This window comes from Carettochelys insculpta, chromosome 22, assembly GCF_033958435.1.
Source record: "Carettochelys insculpta isolate YL-2023 chromosome 22, ASM3395843v1, whole genome shotgun sequence".
In the NCBI taxonomy this organism is placed as follows: domain Eukaryota; kingdom Metazoa; phylum Chordata; order Testudines; family Carettochelyidae; genus Carettochelys; species Carettochelys insculpta.
Window position 1 is genome coordinate 4,783,099 of NC_134158.1, and position 20,486 is coordinate 4,803,584.

General features: G+C 58.4%; 1 long non-coding RNA gene and 1 other non-coding gene across 3 annotated transcripts; one reads left to right on the plus strand and one right to left on the minus strand.

Annotated features, from left to right (window-relative positions):
- Positions 1-1,216: 1,216 nt before the first annotated feature.
- LOC142025377 (U2 spliceosomal RNA) lies at positions 1,217-1,407 on the minus strand. Its single transcript, XR_012648649.1, has one exon. It is a non-coding gene; the product is annotated as a U2 spliceosomal RNA (small nuclear RNA).
- A 6,914-nt stretch (positions 1,408-8,321) lies between these two features.
- LOC142024994 (uncharacterized) lies at positions 8,322-18,148 on the plus strand. 2 transcript variants are annotated; one of them, XR_012648555.1, is made up of 4 exons: positions 8,322-8,456; positions 9,096-9,284; positions 12,663-12,843; positions 16,672-18,148. It is a non-coding gene; the product is annotated as an uncharacterized LOC142024994 (long non-coding RNA). The 2 variants fall into 2 exon arrangements; XR_012648556.1 differs by lacking the exon at positions 12,663-12,843.
- Positions 18,149-20,486: the final 2,338 nt, after the last annotated feature.

A 20,486-nucleotide genomic window follows, 5' to 3' on the forward strand; every position in this document is an offset into this window, starting at 1 on the left:
ACACATACAGCATCCATTCTCACTCACACAACAAGGAGCTTTCATTAGCACAGCTACAATCAGTACTGAGACTGAACAGCAAGTTAATTTCAAAACCATCACACTGAATTCAATGTCAGATACAGGTGAACATTACACAGAACTGAGAGAGTTTTAGACTACAGGGGTGCAGCTTGCTTGCTTTTAGGCCCTTTTAGGCCCCATGGAAAAACTGCCAACTGTCTTCAGTTGCATCTCCTCTTAGTCTTAAACCTGCACAATCAAAAACTTTCAATCTGTTCTTATTGGTTAACCAAACCAGGTCTGACCAGGGGGACTGGAACAATTTTTCTCATGGGAGTGCTGATGAAGGGGAGTTACAGCCCTCTGCTTTCACCAGCCCTGGAGGCCTGCTGACCTAGAGCAGACCTGCCTCTCACAAACACTTGGATTCTTTTCTCTGCAAAAAAAAAAAAAAGGGCAGTCTCTTAGCATTTTGAAGGCTAACAAAATAATTTATTAAGGGGTGAGCTTTTCTGGAATAGACCCACGTCTTCAGACCATAAGACTCAATATTTAAGGCACAGACAACCAAAACTAGTCATCAAGGTTGACTAATCAGAAAAATCGGAATCAAAGTGGGCACATCAGAAGAGCGGTAGGAAGGGGAGAAATCAAGAGTCACATAAAACAAAGTGGCTTTGTCTACACTAGCCCAAAACTTCAAAATGTCCATGCAAATAGCCATTTTGAAGATTACTAATGAGACTCTCTTTAGAATGCGGGGGGGGGGGCGGGGGGGGGGGCAGCACTTGGAAATTGCAGCAGCTCACACTGCACAGCTGGTCCAGATGTGGAAATCCCCTTATTTTAATTTGCTGATAGGAATAAGGGGATTTCGAAGTTGCCGGGGTTCTTTTGGAAAAGACCCCCACCTAAACCAACGCCGCAATTCCAAAGTGCCCCAACCCTGCCCTTGCTAATGAGGTGCTAAATATGCATTTAACTGCTTTTAGAAATGCTAAATATGTATTTCAGTGTTCTCTTAGTAGTTTTTATAATAATCATTTCTATGGTAATTTCAAAGTTTTGGGCAAGTAAAAACCCAACCTGAACATAAAAGCATAAGTGATTCTTACAACAAGTTTACATACAAAGAACTCTGTTTTTGGTTCAGAAAGACAACACCTTTAGAGTTGAAATCTATTTTTTTACCAAGAGTATTCCCCCCTCCAAAGGGAGATGCACTGTTCCTGGAAGTACTGCAATACCAGGTCGATGCGTGGAGTGGATGGAGCAAGCTCCTATTCCATCTCCCTGTTCCAAAAATCCATTTAATATATAGTCCTCAGATAGAGGACGTATCAGATATTAAACTGATAAGAACAGATACTACACTTGATCTTAGCCAAAAGGCCGAGAAGCGATACAATTTTGTGAAAATTTTACGCAGCACACCCATCTGGACACTTTTACACGTCACGACGAGTCACCCGAATGCAACACGTGAGCCTTGCAACAAGATTTTTACAGATCGGCAAGTACACCTACTTTCTTCATCCTGCAGCTCCTTTGTAGCTGGTCAAAGCAAAACCTCTCCCACCAGATAATTCAGCTTTAAAACGAGTTATTCCACCAGACCTGCGAGCTGCCTCTGTGGTGGTTGTTTCGCTGCCTAAGTGATCACATAATCTGCATGAAGCCTGTCCCCTCGCTGCAGCGCGATGACGCCATCGAGCTGTTAACCCTGTATGGACTGCAGAACCAAAACAAAAAGTAGTCAAGTAGCATAAGAACATAAGAATGGCCATACTGGGTCAGACCAAAGGTCCATCCAGCCCAGCACCCCATCTGCCGAGGGTGGCCAATGCCAGGTGCCCCAGAGAAGGAGAACAGAAGACAATGATCAAGTGATTTATCTCCTGCCATCCATCTCCTGCCTTTGTTCTGAAGGCCAGGGCACCATACTTTATCCCTGGCTGATAGCCATTTATGGACCTAACCTGCAAAAATTTATCAAGCTCTTTTTTAAACCCTAATAGAGTCCTGGCCTTCACAGCCTCCTCGGGCAAGGAGTTCCACAGGTTGACTGTGCGCTGTGTGAAGAAAAATTTCCTTTTATTAGTTTTGAACCTACTACCCATCAATTTCATTTGGTGTCCCCTAGTTCTTGTATTATGGGAAAAGGTAAATAATTTTTCTATATTCACTTTCTCCACACCATTCATGATTTTATATACCTCTATCGTATCGCCCCTCAATCGCCTCTTTTCCAAACTGAAAAGTCCCAGTCTCTCTAGCCTCTCCCCATATGGGACCCGTTCCAAGCCCCTAATCATCTTAGTCGCCCTTTTCTGAACCTTTTCTAATGCCAATATATCTTTTCTGAGGTGAGGAGACCACAGCTGCACGCAGTACTCACGATGTGGGTGTACCATAGTTTTATATAGGGGAAGTAGGATATCTTTTGTCTTATTATCGATCCCTTTTTTAATAATTCCTAACATCCTATTTGCCTTACTAACTGCTGCTGCACACTGCGTGGATGTCTTCAGAGAACTATCCACTATAACTCCAAGATCCCTTTCCTGATCTGTCGTAGCTAAATTTGACCCCATCATGCACTTTAAAGACTAGCAAAATAATTTATTAGGTGAGCTTTGGTGGGACAGACCCACTTCTTCACACCATCAGACCACCGGACCGCAGAACCGGTGTCAACCACACACCTCGGCAGCAACCCCCTGCTCTCATCCACTGCCATTGTCCCTCCCTGAGCAATCACACTGCTGGGGATTGCCCTGAGGCAGAACCCTGTGATTTCAGCTCTGCAAGGCCCAAGCTGCTGCTCTGTGATTTCAGAGAGAGGCTGAAAGCAGCTACTTAACTCCACGGCAATTGGAGAGGCTTGAACTGGTTTTCTCCTCCTCCTGGAGGTAACACGCTTCCAGTTCTCCTCCTTGTTTTGGGCAGCCTGCTGTACCTGCAGTATTATCTGTTGCCTTCTGTCCAGAAAGTCTTCACCTTCTCTGATGGACCTGAGGGTTGGGATTTGTGCCTCGAGTCCTTTCACCTTCTCTTCTAAAATGGCTCCCAGCTTCCCCTTGGGCCAGAGAAAATCCTTTCTATCATTCGGGAGGAAGACAAACACGGCACATGCCACGCAGGTCACAACAACAGAGCTCTCCCCAGCCACGTCACTCTCCATTTCTCCCTTGACAGAGATCCCTTATTTGTTTCTAGTGCCGCCTTGGAGGGCACAAGAGAAACCCCGTACAAGAAAGGTGAAAACAGGTATGTGGCTCCTCCCAAAGGCGAGCTGCCTGTGAGCTGCTCCTGTTCGCTGCTCCTCACAGGAGTCACTGGGGCTGCCTTCTTTCGGGGCTGCTAGCTGGCTAGGCCCGGCTGAGTTGTGAATGAAAAGCCCTGGGCAGCGCGGAACAGCCCACGTCCTGTGTCCCTCTCCCCGTGGCCAGCCCGGCCCCTCTGCGCACCCCGGCGGCAGACGGCCGTGGAGAGGCAGCTGGTGGCGTGGGAGTTCCTGGCGGAACAAGAGCGCCTCCTGCTGGCACGGCTGGGAGAGCTGGCCCAGGAGATCGGGCCGAGGGGGGAGGAAAATGCCACCCAGCTGGGGGAGAAGATTTCCCGGACTGGCGCCCTCAACACACAGCTGGAGGGGGCGTGTCAGCAGCCGGCGCTGGAGCTGCTGCAGGTGAGAGGGCGCTGGACGTGCCCAGGGCCCTATTAAGGAGGGGACTGAGGTGCCTGAAGCTCCAGGCCCATAACAATTCAGACAGAATTTTTTGAGAGACGTTTTGAAGCACATGCTCCAAAATCTCTGTTAGTCTGTAAGGGGCCACCAAGTCCTGGTGCCTTTGGCCTGGTGCACCTATGACACAGGCCTCACAGTCTTCAAAAAGCTTTTCCCGGAGGCAGTGCTTGAGGACAGTGTCGTGAGCGGGTGTGGCCTCCTGCTGACTCAGAAGCAGAGGAGGCTGCGCAGAGGCCCTGGTGGGCGGGCCCGGAGCCAAAACACCAGGGGCCCAACCCTCACAGGGCAGGGCCTAGAGCCAGAGGGGCCAAGAGCAGGGCTCGGGACCTATTAAAGCCTGGGCCTCCAGGCAGGGAGGGAGCACCTGTATGAGCTCCCCGGCGCTCGGGGCAGAGGGCCTGCTGTTGCCTGACCGGTCCAGAGGAGCAAGCCCCCAGCAACCCAGAGCAACCACGGATCCAGATGCCCCAGGGGACCTACCCGGACTTCCCAGACCTGCCAGGACCCTGACGCCGGTGGAGACCCCCCGCTTTGGGGGAAACTCCGGGCCCTGCTAGTCCAACAAAGGCTAGCGACCATGAGGCCCCCGGAATGGCCTGCCCCGGAGCTCCGGCGGGCCCCTGCAGCCCCCAGGATCACCTCGGGCCCACTGTGCTACCACCGCCGGACTACCCCAATGATGTGGACATGACCGACTGGCCGGAGCCCCCAAAGGTGGACGATCTGGAGGGGGCTGATTCCACGGGACCCCCTGACCAGATGGATTGGGACCCTTCCCGGTGGAGGCAGAGGTAGGAAGTGGACCGGGGAACGCTGCTCCCGAACCCATGGCGGTGTGTTGCGGCCTGGATCCCCACCGCCGTGGTCGCGTATGAGCGACCCCCCAGGCCCCTGGGCGGGGTCACAGGGGTGTGGGTGGGCCTGCAACCCCCTACCCCTCTCCCTCATGGGGCGAGCCCTTCCTGGGCTTGTGCTCCAAACCCTTGTGCTGCTGCCCTGCCCCAAACTGAGGGCTGGGCTTGGCTTGTACTATAAACTGTGAACTGCTGCCCGCCCTGAAGTGAGGGCTGGGCCTGTGTCATAACCCTTGTGTTCCTGTGCTGCCCTGAGCCAAGGGCTGGGCCTCCCAGGACTGCCGGTGTGGCTGCAGTCCCCTTCGGAGCTATCGGCACTGCCCTAGCACCGGACACCTGCAGACAGCATAAACAACAATGCGTACAATCGAACGCGTACCTTTTTTACGCTGATGACATGGGACTGGCTCAGCCAGTCCCATACCAAGCCTCCTTCTAAGTTCCTCACAGCCATCGTCCTTGGCGTTATCTTCAGTGGTTTGTATCGGTGCTGAGCAAAACCAAGGTGGATCCATTTCATCTTCGTTCTGACACAACGTTGTCCTGGGGCTTAGGGTCCTCAAGGAAGGCCTTGTCCAGCTCTGGAAAGAAAATAATGTACGATCCTGTGGTCTTTTTAGGTTTTTACAAAATCCCATTACACGACCCCCCAACCTCGCTCACTCGTTTCTCACCTCTTTGGCTTCTTTTCCGTTCTCTTTGTCTGACTCCTTCAACCTGCGGCCGCCTTCCTCCATAAGGGTGGACAAAGAGAGGCCGTCTACTTTGTCGGGCTGCCTAGAGAGTGGTTGGGTTTGGGGGTCGGGTTCCGGTGTATCCGTCAACAAGGGTTGGGCCAAAGGGCTCCCCTCGGCTACCGCCTCCCCCTCGGAGCTGTCGCGGATGCAGCACTTTCTCCACATGCGGCGGAGACCCGTCGGCACATAAACAAAGTCCGAACTTCTGGCAGGGGTGGTGAAAGCGTCCATCTTCCCGCTCAGCGTTTGCACATTTCTGAAACGCGCTCTTGGAACCAGATGGCCTCTTTGTGGGGGTAACGCTGCTCGCCGATTGGGAGAGGGTGGCGGGGCGAGTCCTTCGAGGGGTCGCATGACACCCTTTGCTTCCAGTCTCACTTGACCCAGATGTACTCTTACCCCCGAAGGGCAGGTCTTCCGGTGACAGGGGGCGGGCCTAAAGGAGTTGGGGAGGAACTTCTAGTGACAGAAAGGAGGGGCAAAAGGGTTAAGGGGGTGGGACTTCTGGTGAAAGGGATGGGCGGAGCTAAAAGGGCTGGGGTGGGGCTTCTGGTGAAAGGCATGTGGCTAAAGGGAAAAGGGGCGTGGCTAAAGTTTGATTGCTGGTAGATCCCTTATACTACTGGGACCCATCACCAGGCCTGATAGTTTTGGGGTTTTTTCAATCTATCCTGCCCCAGACCCTTGAAGGCCCTTCTGAAGGGTTAATCCCACAGCCCTGGGTTTACCAGGCCAACGCTCTAACCACTGACCTCTCCCTCCTCACCATTGTTCCCCTCCAGCGGCAGAATAAAATGCGTATGCGCACCAAAGCCTGTGTGGCTGTGCGCCTGCAATAGAAACACAGGCTGCCAGCGCTGGGTGCTCTGCAAACCAGCTGAGTGGCCCTGAATCTTTCCTGGGCAGCCGCCCAAGCGCTCCGGGGTGGTCACAGAACTGGAAGAGACCTGGAGCGATCCTGGAGCGATTGTAATCCAGGCCCTCTACGGCAGCGCTCTCTGAAACGCTCCCACTTCCACGGGCAGGGCCAGGTGAGCAGGGAGGACTGCAGAGTCTCAGCGCAGGGGTGAGACGATGGGGCCGGGCAGAGAGGTTCACATTCATTAGGAACTGGGGACACTTTTGGAGAAGCGGGAGGCTGTACGGGGGGGATGGGCCCCACCTACCCCAAAACGGAACCAGGCTGCTGGCACTTAACACTGAGATGTCGCAGAGCAGTTTTGAAGCGAAGGGCTGGGGGGAGCCGACGGGCGCAGAGGAGCGTGTGGATTGGACACAGGCATCTCTTACGGGAGGGTCGATAAATAGGGATTCTCTGTGTTCTACTCAGGAGGAGAGGGCTGAAGATGATAAAACGGGTAAAATCAGATGAGAATCAATCGACTGGAAAGGGATCTAATCCATCTGGAAAAGGCAGACAGATCAGAATCACACAATCACAGAATCCGAGGGCTGGAGGGGACCTCAGGAGGTCGTCCAGTCCAGCCCCCTGCCTAAAGCAGGATCAACCCCCCCAGAGCATCCCCTTTGGGTAGTTGAAGGCTGCTATCAAATCGCTCCCCAGTCTTCTCTTCAGGAAACTAAACAAACCCAGATCCCTCAGCTTCTCCTCATAGGTCATGTGCTCCAGCCCCTTCATCCCCCTCCTTCCCCAGAGGGCAAAGAAGCAGGTCTGGGTGTTCAAAGGGACATGAGTGGCCGAGTCCCACTGGGTGCATCTCCAGTGGGAGCACAGAGCTCCATGGCCAGAAATCCAGTTGGGTCGTGTCCCTTCCCTTGCAAGGGGCGGCCGGGGCGTGAGGGGCCTGCCGGGGCTGGAGAGCAGGCAGGGGCAGGTGGGAGACAGCGCTGCTTCCCCAGCTCAGCTCAAGCTACTCACCACTCCCTCCCTGTGCCTCAGTTTACCCTGAGGGGTTCCGTAGAGGCAAACCCGGCCCATGGGGTGCCTGTGCTGGGGAACGCAGCTCTTGTTGTCTGTCACAGGCCTCGGGGAGCTGAGGCAGGCGACATTCTGACACAAGTTGGCCGGTCAAGGGGAAGTCTCCCCCTCACTTGCTCTGAGGCAGCTTGTCGGAGCTGTGGGGCAGCCCAATGGGCTGCAGTAACCCCCATGCTCCTTGGTGTATCTCGAGTATGCTCACGATAGTGGCATGAAGCCCCTCTCGGTGAATTATTCCGACTGCCCAGCTCCCCGGGTTGCTGGGAACCTGTCCTCACTCACCAAGGGAAACCGAGGCGCAGAGCGACAGGGAAGTGAGGGAGAGCAGGCCAGAGCTCAAACCACTCGACCCCACTGCCCTCCCAGAGCTGAGAAGAGAACCCAGGAGTCCTGGTGCCCAGCCCTGCCCCTGCTTCAACTGCGAGATCTCCCTCTGCTCCTACAATAATGTACCCATGAGATGTCACACCGACGGGCGGGGCGGGGCGCTGCGCTGCGGGGGGAGGGGCAGGACACCGCACACACCCGCTGCAGGGCCGGGCCGGGCGCGGGTGACAACAGCCCTGTCCCGCCCTCTGAGCGCGCGGGGGGGGCGGGGCTCACCCCCTGGGGACTGTCCCCCCGTGGGGCTCTAGGGGGCACTGACCCCCCCCTCCCCCCGCAGCGCTTTGTCACGTGCGCACCGTTGTGGCCGCGCCCCCCGGCCCTGGTGCTGTGCGGTGCGGTGCGGCCCAGGGGAGGCGGCGCTGGGCGCCCCGGGAACACGTGACGTGCACGTGGCGGGTGTGACAGTGTCACACCTACGGGCGGGGCGGGGCGCTGCGGGGGGAGGGGCGGGACTCCGCACACACTCGCTGCAGGGCCAGGCCGGGCGCGGGTGACAACAGCCCTGTCCCGCCCCCTGACCGCGCGGGGGGGCGGGGCTCCCGGACGGGGCCGCGCACGCGGGAGGGCGGGGCTCACCCCCTGGGGACTGTCCCCCCGTGGGGCTCTAGGGGGCACTGACCCCCCCCGCAGCGCTTTGTCACGTGCGCGGCGAGCGGGCAGCGGCCGCCACAGCCCCAGCAGGGTCAGGCCGCGCAGCAGCTTCCGCCGCGCTCACTGCGCATGCGCGGTACGGGGGGCGGGGCACAGCCCGAGCTGCGCGGGGGTTTTTCGTACAGCCCCGCCCGGCGGTGAGTGTCGGGGTCCCGGGCCGGGGGAGCCCCGGGGAGAGCCGGGGGTGGGGACAGGAGAAGCTGTGGGGGGGTCTCTCACCCCGTGGGGGGGGGACACAGAGCCGGGGTAATGGGGGGGCGCTCGGTCCCCCCGGGGCTCAGCTCGGGCCCAGCGGGGGGAGGGGGGTGTGGTCCGGCCGCACGCGCCCTCTGCGGGGGGGGGCGGTTCTGTCCCGTCTCCTGGGCGCGAAACGCTCCTGCGTTGGGGGGGGGGGGGTGTCACGTGCTCCAGCGGCTCCTGAGCCGCGGGGGCGGGAAGCGGCGCTTCTCCTCCTCGGGGGCCCGAGGGGCCGGGCTGGGCCGGGGGGGCGGGGAGAGACGGTCCCGGGGGGCGGGGGGTTCGCACACCGGGGTCTCTCGCGGCTCTGGAGGGGCAAAGGGGGGGGGGCGATGCCGCCCCAGCAGCTGCGCTGAGCAGCCAGGGCAGGCTGGGTTCTTTGGTTTGTGCTTAGTTTGGGCACAGCAGCAAGAGGAAAATTACACTTATTAGAGGCCTTAACAGTTACTTTGTATTTCTACACAGATGGAAACAATATAACTCAGACAAGTGATCGAAGTACCACAATTGTGAATTTTTGTTTATAACTTTTCTAACAGTTAATAGGAAACCGCTGGCAGCGATTTTACCACAGAAGCGGCTGCCGCGTGTGAAAGGGGGTTTTAAACTGACCGCTCACTTTATGAATGAAACCAAGATGGCCGCCGAGTGAGTGACAGGCGAATGATTTTACTCGTGGTTACTACTATTTGCAGAAGGTCATTGCTGACCACAGCTCGCCAGTTCAGGTAAGGCGAGGACCCCCTGCGGTTTGATAGGCAAGATAAATTTTCTCCAGTTCTACGTAAAAGATAGCGGAGGATCGCAGTGTTCTAATAGATCAAAGGGGTAAACGCGTTTTAAAGATAAGGTCAGGGCTTCCCGCGGTCTGAGTGACAGGCTTATGGTTTTAGCAGTTTATAGCCCGAAAACAGCTCGTACCCGCGGTTTTTAAAGGGGAAACAGCACAATTTAACTTAAGAAAATTTTTAGACAAATTCGCTAGCTTAAACTAATACAAGTAATGTGTACCCAAGAAAGGCAAGTTGGAGGTGTGATTTTCACCCCTGCCTCTTAGACCTGGTGGAACCAGAGTCTTTCCCTCAATTCCTATAGGAAAGAAGTGCAATACAGGTGTAATTCTTACCCCTGCCTCCTAGATCCAGTGTGACCCACATTCTCTCAATCCCTCGGGACGAAGTTGCTACGAACCAGGCATCCCCAGTCTCGGGAGTTAGTTCCAGACCTGGCCAGTAGCTGTAGGTGATTGAAACTCAAAGGGGGGGTGGTTTGCTAATCCCCTTTATACCCCTTCTGGCACGTAGGCTTCTTCCTGGTGTCAAGTGGCCAATTGGGAGGAGAGTGTTTGAACCCCAGGTTACCCAGGGAAGATGCAAGGCTCAATTTGCACCTGTGAATTGTGGACAATTGGGCACCTTTGGAGGTGATGGGCGGGGTTCCCCAATCTTCCTCGTGAAGTGATCAAGGCTGGGGAAGTGATCAAGGCGCGTCAATTACTGAGATCAGCCAGAAGGGCGGCCATTAGCTAGCCCATCCACTGTCTGGTTTTTGTGTATAGCAGAGAGGCTGGGCGAGACACCACACCTGTGTTCCCAGGACATCAAAGGCCGCCTGCCTCCCCTGCTTATTTCTCTCTCTGCCTCTCCCAGTGGAGGGGAGGGAGAAGAGGAAGAAAAGGCCAAATAGGGGGTTCATGTCTGGCTACACCTCCCAGAGCTGAGAAGAGAACCCAGGTGTCCTGGTGCCCAGCCCTGACCCTGCTTCAACTGCTAGATCTCCCTCTGCTCCTACAATAATGTACCCATTAGATGTCACCCTCCTTTGAGAGATGGAAATAGACACCCCGCCCCTCCCAACCCCGCTGCAGTGCCCCTCGCCCCCCCCCATCCTAAAGCCAGCCTCTGAACCAGGCACCCATTTCACAGCCCCACACACTGAGTCCTGCACGGCCCTTCCTGCGCAGCCCCGCCCCCTGGTCACTCACTCATGGGCACAGGACACGTGGCAGTGCCGGAGCGCTCCCCGCAGGCAGCGGCTGGGTCCCAGCCCAGCCCGGCCCAGGTGCAGCGCAGGGCGGCGGTGGCAGCGGGACGGGCAGCGCCGTTGTGGCCGCGCCCCCCGGCCCTGGTGCTGTGCGGTGCCGCCCGGGGGAGGCGGCGCTGGGCGCCCCGGGGCTGCACCGGGAACACGTGATGTGCACGTGGCGGGTGTGTAGCGGGTGTGACAGTGTCACACCGACGGGCGGGGCGGGGCGCTGCGGGGGGAGGGGCAGGACTCCGCTCACACCCGCTGCAGGGCCGGGCCGGCCGCGGGTGACAACAGCCCTGTCCCGTCCTCTGAGCGCGCGGGGGGGCGGAGCTCCCGGACGGGGCCGCGCGCCCGGGGGGGCGGGGTTCACCCCCTGGGGACTGTCCCCCCGTGGGGCTCTAGGGGGCACTGACCCCCCCCGCAGCGCTTTGTCACGTGGGCGCCGAGCGGGCAGCGGCCGCCACAGCCCGGGCAGGGTCAGTCCGGGAAGCGGCTCCCGCCGCGCTCACTGCACATGCGCGGCACGGGGGGCGGGGCATAGCCCCAGCTGCGCGGGGGTGTTTCGTACAGCCCCGCCCGGCGGTGAGTGTCGGGGTCACGGGCCGGGGGAGGGGGAGCCCCGCGGAGAGCCGGGGGGGGACGGGACAAGCTATGGGGGGGTCACTCACCCCGTGGGGGGGACACGGACCCGGGGATAATGGCGGGGGGGAGCGGTCGGTCCCCCCGGGGCTCAGCTCGGGCCGCAGTGGGCGGGGGAGGGGGAACAGACCCAGCCCCAGGGTAGGGGCGCGGGGAGCACTTCTGGGTACCCCGCTCTGCCGGGGGGGGGGGGTCGCTCCGCGGCGCGTGCGCAGTGCTGGGTGCGCGAGCGGGGCCCCACGTGCGCGTGCAGCTGCCCCCGGCCGGGCCGAGCGGGGGAGAGGGGGGCGTGGTTCGGCCGCGCGCGCTCTCTCCGGGCGGGGGTTGGTTCTCCTGTCTCCTGGGCGCGAAACGCTCCTGCCGGGGGGGCGGGGAGCGGCGCCATCGCCCCGGCCCAGGTGACAGCGACCTCCCCGCGCCCGGCTGCTGCCTCCCCCCGAGCCCCCACCGCCGCGTCTGGGGCCTCTGCGAGCTGCGAGGCTCCCCCAGCTCCGGCCCTGGGGGCAGAATCCGGCCCTGGCTGGCTGTGTGGGACCGTAGCTCCCAGCTCCGACTGTCCCTGAAATCATCCCCTCTAGCCTCAGTCTCTGTGACCTTGGAGGACTCCCATCTCCCCAGCCCCCGACTCAGCTCTGTGACCCCTGGATGCCCCTTCCCCTCCCTCCCTCCCTCCCTGCAGGGGGAGAGAGATGAGTTCCTGGGGCTGCAGGAGGGGCCCTGAGAGGCAGATGTGGGGCTGGGCAGGGGCAGAACTAACAGAGAGGCTTCTGCGGGGACCCCCCTTTAAATTCTCCTCAAACCCCCCCCATTCATGTACCTGACCAGGCAGGTCTTTGCCACCAAAGCTCTCTGAGGTGCCCCAGGACGGTGCCTGTTGTCTTCTAGTCACCAGCACAACCAGGTCCCACAAGGGGCCGGGCGGGAATCGCACACACGGAAATGCCGGCAACGCTGGGGCCGGACAAGCCCCACACAAGCGCCCAGCTGGGAAAGGAAATGACTAGAAATCACAGGAGTCCCGGGGCTCCCACCCCGCAACCTATCCTGAGCCCGGCCCCGCCCACAGTCTGTCCCCACCCAGAGCTCTCACAGCCCCGCCCCCCAAACCTGTCCCGAGCCGGGCCCCGCCCACAGCCTGTGTCCCCACCCAGAGCTCTCACAGCCCCGCCCCCAAACCTGTCCTGAGCCCGGCCCCGCCCACAGCCTGTGTCCCCACTCAGAGATCTCATAGCCCTGCACCTCAAACCTGTACCGAGCCTGGGCTCGCGGTGCCAGCAAAAGGGTCCCTCCGGGGATTGAGCAGCGGCTGAGAAGGCGGACTCTTGTGTGTAATGGCCAATAGCAAGACACGTTACCGTTGATTGGCCAATGAGGAAACGGGATTGTGTCGCTCTAGCCAATGGCCGTGAGGATTGCCTGGATTGATATAATTGTCACAGAGAGCGGGAACAGAACGGGCGACCAATGGCAGGGAGGACTGAGAAGAACAGGTCAAATTCGGAAGGGGATTGGTTATCCTACTGACCAATGGCGATCGAGGATGTAGGAGGACAGCCAATGGTGAGGCGGGGCAATCCGAAGGCGCGTGGGACTGGTCTGCAGCCTACGACTCTGGCTGAGGTGAGGCGCTGCCGCGGCGCTGGTGGTGTCGGCTGGGCCCCAGGGCCGAGCCCGCGCGGGGTGAGGAAACAGAAAGGATTTGGGAGGCTTTACTTTGGGGGAGGGGCAGGACACCGCACACACCCGCTGCAGGGCCGGGCCGGGCCGGGCCGGGCGCGGGTGGCAACAGCCCTGTCCCGCCCTCTGAGCGCGCAGGGGGGCGGGGCTCCCGGACGAGGCCGCGCACGCGGGGGGGCGGGGCTCACCCCCGGGGGACTCTCCCCCCGGGGGACTCTCGGGGGCACTGACCCCCCTCTCCCCCTGCAGCGCTTTGTCACGTGCGCGCCGAGCGGGCAGCGGCCGCCGCAGCCCCGGCAGGGTCAGTCCGGGCAGCGGCTCCCGTCGCACTCACTGCGCATGAGCGGTACGGGGGGGCGGGGCACAGCCGGAGCTTCTGGCCCCCGCCAGTCCCCCCTCCCCCGCGGTACGTGTGTTACTGAAGAGACATTATCGCCCAGTTCCGGAGAGGGACGCAGCCGAGCTGGGTTTTGTATTCAAATCCGGCACCTTAACACAGGGGTTAAATCGTGATGGGAACTTTCCGCGTCACTCTCGGGGCTCGTCGGCGAACTTGGCTCAGTCCAACTCTTGACACCCCCCCCCGCCCCGCCGCTCTCTGATTTGCTCCCCTCGATCGTTTGTTTCTGATTTGTGCGCCTTGATTTCTGTGTTCGGTTCTCTGTGCCTTAAATCTTGAGTCTGCTCCGGTCCGGCTCTGGGCGGGAGAAGTGGGTCTGTCCCACGAAAGCTCGTCACCTAATAAACCATTTTGCTAGTCTTTAAAGTGCTACTTGACCGCGTTTTGTTTTGATAGTGTAGAGACTGGCGGGGCTTCCTCCCTGTTACTATCCAACGCTTAACGCGGACCGAGTCCAGCACTGGCGGGGGGTGTTGGTTATTGCCGGGGGGTGAATTCCTCCGCTCTGAGGGGGTGTGCGCGGGCTACCCCCAAGCCCCTGGGGGGGGATATTAAATGCCGAAGGGCTGGCGGAGGCGGGGGGGGTCTATGTTGTGTAATGCTGACACCTACTGGCCGCCCCCAGCATTGCAGCAGGACGAAGAAGGGGGCATTGCAGCTCCCCAGATGCGGCTCAGGCTACGTTCAGGCTGCAGTTGTAGCTAGAAATAATTTATGTAATTTGCGCAATGTGCAAATGAACCTCCCCCGTCCGGCATCCTCGGGCCCTGACCGGTGCCAGACGAAAGAATTTGCAGGACCACAGGAGGTCGATATTGCCCAGCTGCATTCCCAGCACTCCCACTGCTCACTTGGTGGTTCCCTGTTGGGTTCACTGGCGCTGCCCACGGTGGGCAGAGGGGACACTGGCTGGCTGGGGAGGCGGGAGCTGTTTCCTGCCTCCCCCAGAGCCTGTCCCAGAGCTGAGCAAACCCTTCACCTCGGCCCCACGTTCTGTCCCACCCATGAGCCGCCCCTCCCCCACCCGTCTCATGTCCCCAACCGCTGGGAGTTTCTGCCCGGGGGGGGTGAAGCCCGTGGGGCCGGTGCAGGGAACAGGGACCCCCAGTACAAACACTGCGGGTCAGTCCAGCCCTGTGAGCGCCCAGCCTGGCCCAGCCCCAGAGTCCAGCCTTTGGAACGGGACCGAGACCCAGCGGCAGACCCTGCCCCCCCTTCCCGGGTGTGTGCAGCTCCGGTCTCAGCTCCTCGGGGCGGGGGAGAGCCGCTGCCCGCGGCCTCCCGTCGCAGCTCACAGAGGCGGACGGGACTCGGGAGGTCCCAGGGTCCCGGCCCGGCCCTCTCGGCGGGGCGCAGCCCCAGCCCGGGCAGATCTGTGTGTGATCTCTGGGCCCGAGGCCCGCAGGGTCGGAGCTCACAGCCCGGGGGGCAGCAGGCGAGCGCCGACCGCTGGGACCCGCAGGAGGGAACGAACCCGGCACCCGGGGGCTAAAGCCCGGGGCTGTCCCAGGAGCCACAGGCCGCTGGCGCCCCCGCCCTTGGCCCGGCTGCAGAGCGGAGACTCCGCTCCCCGGTCACTACGGGTCACGCACGTCCGTGTCCAGCCCAAAGCGGGGGGGGGGGGCTTTCGCGGGACCCGCTGTGGGCGGCAGGGCCAAGCGGAGCAGGTCCCGGCGCTTTGCCGCAGGACGCGGCGCTCCCGGCAAGTCTCCCCCCGGCAGAAGCCGGGCCAATAAACGACGCGTCCCTCCGTCCGCCCCCCTTGTCTCTGAGCTGCCGCCCGTGGCACCGCCCCGGCTACAGCGACACCGGGCACAGCCCTGCGGGCGGCAGCGGAGCGCGGCCGGGGCCGGGGCGGGGCCGGACACTGGTGCAGGCTGAGTCCTTTACTGCGCTGTTAGCCTGCCGCGCCCGGCAGAGCTACGGGCTCTGCCCCTTTAAGGGATTTGGCGCGCTGTATGCTAATGTCACAGGGTCATCGCCAACCTCCCGCCCGCGGGGAAGTTCATTCCTTTCAACAGCGGCTGCAGGAGAGCTCTCGGGGCCTCGTCCAATCCGGGAGCACTATGCTAATATGGCCACGCCCCTGCAGGAAGTCAGCTGCCGCCTGGCTTTTTCGCGCGTTTTCTTGCCCTGGCAATGGGAAAAGAGGAGCGTGTGAATGGGGCGTTCGGGGTCCCCCTTTGGCTACGGGACAGACACGGGGAGGTGGAGCTGGGACCTGACTTGCAAGGGGCGCTGCGGCCCGGGAGTGCCTGGATGAGGTGAGCTGTGATCTTCCTACACCGCAGTGTCCTGGGAAACTGAGTCCCGTCCTCTGGTCTGCAGTGGGGGGAGGGTGTTCCGGCGATCCCAGCCTTAGGGCAGCGCTGGGCTTATTTTTACCCACAGACCCACCCACCCGACGCAGGCTGAAGGGCCTGGCAGTGCCTGTGAACTAGGTGGTGTTTCCTGTTTAATTTGGTGCCCAGAGTTGTGCACAATTTATCCTTTGAATGTTTTTATTTACTACAAACCGAGGTTTGCATTAAGATTTGCTCCCTTGAGGCCTCACGTCCATCAGGGAGCAGAGGGTGACCCCTGTGCAGCGCACCCCCCAAGGGCAGTGGAGTCAGGGCAGTGGCTTCTACAGCTGTTCCTGAGCAGTCTTGGCTAGCAGCCGCCTGGCTGGTAGCAGCAAAGTTGAGGGGTTCAGTGTGCGGGAGGGGCTGCAGGCTGGGGCAGAGGGTGGGATGCAGTGGTGGGTGGGTGGAGAAAGGGACGAGGAACCTCCTCAAAAAGCTCTGCCCAGAATAACGGCTCCTGCAGCAGTTTGGTCGCTGTCGTGGGACTTTGGGTTGCGAATATTAGCGAGAAAATGAGACTGGGTAAGTGATTGGTCCATGCAGCCCTTTGCAGCCTGCAATGTGGTGTTTAGAGCTTCAAAAGCATCTCACAAAACTGGGTGACTGGGGCACAAAATGGCAAATGAAATTCAGTGTTGATCAATGTAAAGTGATGCATAGGGGAAAACATCATCCCACCAGACCTGTTGGGGTGGGGGGTCTAAATCAGCTGCTGCCACTCTAGAGAGAGTGCTTGGAGCCATTGTGGATAATGAGCAAGTCTCTGTTCTGAGGTGGGATTGATCAGTTGCTGGGGGGAGTTACCCAGTGTTTGGAGATCACACACTGTTTGCTGTTTAGAGATGAGTTGCTCGTTTTCAGGCTTTTAGACGTTCACCATTTACTGGAAATAATCAAGAGGGGTTTTTTTTTATTTTTTTAACATTGCAATTATCGCGTGGGAGCCGCAAAGAACGTCGTTAAAGAGCCGCAGGGTGCAGACCCCCACCTCCGACTGTTTTGTTTTGTGTTTTCATTTCTTTTCAGGTTTGCGTCCGTGGGAAGAGCAGACTGGAACTGTGATCTCAGAAGAAGCGACGCAGAAACATCTGCCTGGATCTGCAGATCCTAAGAAAATGATTTTGAGCCCGGGGAGCTGCCCTACGCATCTCAATGGAGGGTTAAACCCACGGCCTGTTGTTCCGGAGGCCTTCCATGGAGAACTCCAGGAAAGGACCCCGCGTGTGGCAGGAAGGGAAGAGCGCAGTGGGCAGAGCTCCTGCACTTCCCACTCAAGAAAAGACGTCAGCTCTTCGCCATCTTCACCCCCTGCCTCTTGGGAAGCAGGTGACCCAACGGCCCCGGAGTGACTTCTGTGAACCCTGCAACGCAGGGGAGGAGCTGGGAGGAGAAGTGGCCCAGGAAGGGTGAAGAGCTTTTGTTTCCCTCGGGTCCTTTCCTACCCTGGCAGAGGGAGGACCCCTGCTGGCATGGGGCCTGCAGAAAGTTAAACAGAATTTACTGTGCAGCCGCTGAGGGGAAGCTCAGGAACGGGTCCGCCGGATGCCAGGCCAGGTGAGGGCCCCCTAGAGAACCAGGCTTTGGCCGTTTGCGGCTGTTTGGGTTGTTCTGATGCCCAGTTCCGTGCTGCTTTGGATGGTTGTGGCGGTTTTGTTACCAAGAACTCTTTGCAGCATCCAGTTCTGATTTCATCCGCGGTTATTCAGGTTTATCCCACAGTGTCCTCCTGGCACCTGAGCGCTGCCCTCTCAGTGGAGCGATTCGCATTGGTCACGTGTGGCTCTGTCTCAGCGTGTTGTGTGAGGCGGTCTCTGAGTGGGGATGTTCATGTGGCCCTGCTAAGCCTCACCTGAAAGGGTTATGGGTAACAGGTAGGGGCTGGAGCAGCCTCCTGCCTGCCGCAGGCCCGGGCGCTCCAGCCAGGCCAGAGTAGCCCCCATCTGTGGTGGCCCTGGGAGTGGGGGGCAGGGGGACGTGGCTGGAAAGGTTTCTCTCTGGCAGACTGGGGCTGCTGCAGCCCAGCTGGAGCATCCCTGCCCTGTGGAGCGCCTGAGCCAGGCCGCTGCTGATGGGGGCTCCTGTGTCTGCTCTGGGGTGCCCCCCACTTGCAGCAGTGCCACGGGCAAGGAAGCGCCAGCTGGGCTGCAGCAGCTCCTGTCCATGGCAGTGGGGCTGCACCAGCCGGGCGAGGTTGGAGGGGCCCCCCAGCTGCCTCTGCACCCATTGAGCAGTGAGCTCGTGTTTCACTGGGGAGCTAATGAAAGGTGATTTTACATCCCTGTCTCTGAGAGAGTCTCTGCGTAAATCCGGCTATTTCCCTTTGTCTCCCTTCCCCTCCCCCGAAGGACACCTGCCCGTTCACTGCTCTGGGCTGGGCGTTTCCTGCTGGGGTGTGGGCATTTTCCATGTCAATCGCCAGGCGCCCCGGGTCTCTCCGGGAGTCCCTGACACATGTGGCTTCTCCGGGGTAAAAGCTCTTCTTGAAGTACAGCAGCAACTGCAGGACTGCTGGGGTGTGGGGGGTGTTCGGGAGGGAGGGGAGGAAGTGCTAGAGGTGTGGGGGAGGGGAGGGAGTGCCCGGGGGTGGGGTGAGGGGTAAAGGACGGGGCAGGGAAGGATTGCCGGGGGAGCGGGGGAGGAGAGGGAGTGGTAGTGGAGTGGGGGTGAGGGAGGAAGTGCAGTGGGGTGGGGGAGGGGAGGGAGGGCCAGGTGAGTGGGACAAGGGGGTCGGTACTAGGAAAGCAGATTGGAAGATTTGTCACTGATTGGTGACGGAGCCTTGTCTATACTATGTCAGGCGCCCATCCGTCCCATATCGGGTGGAACAGCCCCGTATTTTGGGGGCCAAAAAGGCATCTCGACTTATCTTTTAAAAGGGGCTAATTGCCCTGTATTCCCACACACCCCCGCTGACTGACTGGGAGCTCACCCACGGCTGCTGCCAGGTTCCCAGCTCCCCACACCTCAGTGGAGCCGGGAGGAGCCGCCCCCACCACCATATCTCCCTGTCCTGTGTTTGGGATAGGGAGATACAGTCACCCTAATACCAGGGAAAGAGTCACCTGTTCGGGGCTGATTTTCTGGGTTCGATTCTGCGCACCTGGTAAAGACGCACGAAGTCAAACTCTCTGGAGCTGACAGTCGACCCCTGAACTCCTCCATATCGCGAGGAGTGAGGGAGATCGACGGAGAGTTTCTTCCATCCACTTCCCTCTGTGTAGCCGGCCAGGTAAGTCAACTGCAGAGAGGTCGAGTCTAGCTCCGCAACTGCAGTAGCTAGAACTGTGTATCTGCCATTGACTTAACTCCCAGCGTAGACCGAGCCTGGGAAGTGGGGACCACACACAGGGCTGATCAGAGCTCAGTGCTGCAGACTGGCAGTAGGGGGCGCTCTGACCTCGCTAGTGCCAGTGGTTGAGGAGAACTGACAGCCAGGGCTGTTTGGCATCCTTAAAAATCTCACAGCGCTGCTTGAACAGGGGCTCTGAGTGTGCCCAGAGTCCAGCCTGGGTGACTGCAAGTTGCCTCCTGCAGGGCCAGGCGGTGTGGGGTTCATCTTCCACCCTTCCCTTCAGACATCCTGCAGCCGTGTGGTGCGCTGCTGACCAGCCGGTGTATTTCCCTTCAGAGGCGGCTGCATTTCAGTGGGGTGGGGGGGGAACGATTCCGGTAGGTCAGTGTTTCCTGAACTAATTTGGCCACAGAGCACTTTTGGGCTTGGAATATATTGACGGACCACAGACAGGCTGGGCCGGGGGAGAGGGAGATTCATACCCAAAAATTGCTGCCTGTAATTCTCCAAAGCTGATTTTAAAAAGTTTGGGGTTTTAGATGCCTTATATTTTACAAAGAACAAAAGAAAATTATCTGAATGAACAGCTGATGTCCTTCTGATAGGAGGATGTTTAGCAATCGTATCATTAAGTATAAAAATTAAATATTAAGTGCAAACCCAGAATAAACATCATTATGGCAGCCAAAAGAAGGATGCTTAGTGTCGTTCTTTTGTACAAAAATAGAAAAAACAAGTGTTTAAAAAAGGCCTGTCCTTCCTTCAAGCTTAAAAAACAGATCCGTGAAAAAGAAACGCAAAACAAATTAGGTCTGAAGAAATATGTGTAAATGTTGTGGTTTTATAATCTTGTTATTTTTACAGACAACCACTGGAAAAAGAGAACAAGTGCCACCTGACAGGTTTTTTTAATGGGAGGAGTGTTTCTGCATCTCTCTTTCAGCACCAGTCAGATAATGACTATACTATTATGACTGTGTTATAAATAATAATGTACCTGCAATCTAAATAGTATTCAAATACCTTTGTGACTGTAGAGCCAGCTCCATGCCTCAAAATCGGAACACGAATAATAAAAAATCCTCACAGCATTATTTTTCTATATCTCTCATGGTTGTTTTTGGGCCTGATTCGTGGCTTTTGAAGCACTGGGGATGGCAATGCCAGAGTGGTGTAAATAAAGGGACCTGGGTGAGAATGAGAATCCAGCCCGTTGTCGTTCAAATTGGCAGTGTCCCTTTAACATGGTGGCCAGGTTTGCAGTCAGTGGGGGTGTGTCTACACAGCAAAGTTATTGCAGAATAACGGCCACTATTCCCAAGTAACTTTGCGAGTGTCTACACAGTAAAACCACTATTGCAAAATTATTTTGAAATAGCGAAGGGCTTATTTCAAATTTGGTCAAACTCATTCCATGAAGAACAGTGCCCATTCCAAACTAGGGGCTGTGTAAACAGGAGGACGGCCTATTTCAAAATGAGCTATTATGGAACATTTATTCTGAAATAACTTTGCTGTGTAGACGTTGTATTTCAGATTAGAGCCCCGG